The sequence below is a fragment of the Cannabis sativa genome, chromosome 5 (assembly GCF_029168945.1).
Source record: "Cannabis sativa cultivar Pink pepper isolate KNU-18-1 chromosome 5, ASM2916894v1, whole genome shotgun sequence".
Lineage (NCBI taxonomy): Eukaryota > Viridiplantae > Streptophyta > Magnoliopsida > Rosales > Cannabaceae > Cannabis > Cannabis sativa.
Window position 1 is genome coordinate 41,058,269 of NC_083605.1, and position 2,543 is coordinate 41,060,811.

The 2,543-nt window shown below is 38.8% G+C and overlaps 1 non-coding gene across 1 annotated transcript; it reads left to right on the forward strand.

Annotated features, from left to right (window-relative positions):
- The first annotated feature begins 996 nt into the window (after positions 1–996).
- On the forward strand, positions 997–1,103 carry LOC115718325 (small nucleolar RNA R71). Its single transcript, XR_004011904.2, has one exon. It is a non-coding gene; the product is annotated as a small nucleolar RNA R71 (small nucleolar RNA).
- The last annotated feature ends 1,440 nt before the right edge of the window (positions 1,104–2,543 follow it).

Consider the following 2,543-nt stretch of genomic DNA (forward strand, 5'->3'; position numbering starts at 1 on the left):
ATTTCCTTCATAAACTTCACATAACTTGGCATCTGCTCTAAAGCTTCAGCAAAGGGAATGTTAATGTGAAGTCTTTTGAAGACTTCTAGGAATTTGGTGAACTGCTTGTCTAGGCTTGACTTTCTAAGCCTTTGAGGGTAGGGTATTTTCACATGGTGATCACTATTAATTGGTGGAGACTGCTGTGGTTGTGTTGGGCTGTCAGTAGCCTTCGTTGAAGTGGGTGTTGGGGTTGACATTGGTTGAGCTTCATTCTCCTTTTCTCCATTCGCTAGTTGTGGCATTTCAGGACCATCATAATTTTTACCGCTTCTCAGGGTAATTGCTTTGCAGTTTTCTTTGGGGTTTACTTCAGTTGTGCCAGGCAGATTCCCTTGAGGACGAGGTGCTACTTGAGCTGCTAGTTGGCCCATCTGTGTCTGCAGGTCTTTGATTGAAGATCTAGTTTCAGTCATGAATTGAAGCAATAAATCTGTTTGCAAACTAGAATTTCCACCAGAGGTTTGTTGCTGATTAAACTGTTGATTCTGATTCTGGTTCTGATTTCGTTGCTGATAGAACCCACTGTTTCTTCGGTTATTACCCTGGTTGAACCCATAATTGTTGTTGTTGTTCTGTGAATAGTTTCCAATGGCTTTAGCTTCATCCATTGGCAAATCATCCACATCTGCTTGACACTCTGAAAAGTGATGACTTCCTCCACATAACTCACACACAACTTGGGCTTGTTTAGCTTGCCCTGCAATTAGCTTTGTCAATGCCTCAACCTGAGCTGTCAACTTTGTGATGGCATCAACCTCTAACACACCAGCTACCCTCTTTGATTGACTCCTTTCAGTTGGCCACTGCTGATTGTTTAGAGCCATCTCCTCCAATAGATCATAAGCCTCATTAGCACTTTTTCTCATAAAGGCTCCATCAGCTGCTGCATCTATTAGAGTTCTAGTGTTTCCTACCAACCCATTGTAGAAGTTGTGGACCAGCATCCACTTCTCTATACCATGATGAGGGCACTTTCTGATCAGATCTTTAAACCTCTCCCAAGCCTCATGGAGAGATTTATTATCTTGTTGGCAGAAGTTATTGATTTCTCCCCTCAGCTTTGCAGACTTGGCTGGAGGAAAGAACTTTGACAAGAAGTTCGTTGCCAGATCATTCCAGGTGGCAATAGAGTTGGGTGGCAAGGAGTTTAGCCAACTCTTGGCTCGTTCTCTGAGAGAGAATGGGAACAATCTCAGTCAAATGGCATCATCACTAACTCCATTAACTTTAAAAGTTTCACAAAGTTCCATGAAGTTAGAGAGATGCAGGTTAGGATCTTCAGAAGGGAGGCCACCAAACTGAACTGAAGACTGCACCATTTGAAGTATGGCAGGTTTGATCTCAAAGTTATTTGCATCCACTGCCGGTGGCCTGATACATGACTGCACTCCCGTCAGAGTAGGGAGAATGTAATCTCTCAAGCTGCGGCCATTAGCTTGATCTTCCACGGCGCCACCATTATTACCGTTATTACCTCCATTGTTCGCAGCATTAGCATTCACATTAGCAGCCATGATTTCTGAAGTTTCAGCAGTTGCTGAAACTCCTTCTTGCCTCTTGTTCTTTCGGTTTCTCCTACAAGTTTTCTCGATTTGAGGATCAACTGGTAATGTGACAGCTTGTCCTTGACGGCGCATACACTTAGGATTCCTGAAATGGATCAAGAAAATATTACAAGAAAAAGGTTAGAAAAATAAGCAAGAGAAAATATACCAAAGTAGAAGTTAGTATAATTTGTATAATATTAATCTTTAAACAATTTCCCCGGCAACGACGCCAAAAACTTGTTACGAATTTTATGTTTATTACGCAAGTGTACGCAATCAAGTAGTATCTCACGCAAGTGAGGTCGAACCACAGGGAATTGGATTAAGTACTACTAAATTATACTTATGATTCTATTTGGTAAAATAATAAGTTTGCAATTTGAAAGTAAACAGCTCAGAAATTAAAGAGAAAATAAACGAAGATTAATCAAGATGAGAGATTAGGGAGGTGAATCCTGTTGTTAAGCTACCAATGTTAATACCTAATTGCTATCCTTATCTCAATGTGAAAGACAGATTATAAATTAACCTAACTCTTTTCAGATCTTTTAGGTTCTAAATAATATGTTCTCTAATTAACTTCTTAATTAAATCAACACAAAATCAGCATTAAGCAATAATCTATTCGTCACTGAGGCTATGTAAATACTTCCGTTTTACATCAGAACCTAGACTATCCAAATTTTAGCATTCTCAATTCTCACTTTTTAGATTTCGAATTGAGATCATTAAACATGTAAAAGGTGATCAAGCTTGCACATGGAATTAAACACAAATAAAGATAGTATTCACACATAAGATGAAGGGATGGCAATTATTTATTAACTAGGCATAAACTTAAACAACAATCATCATCCTCCTTTATTGGGAAATTTAGTTCATAATAACTCTAAAAACATCCATGAGTAATTCAGGAACAAAAACAAACATAAAGAAGAATTTAAGGGTAAAAGA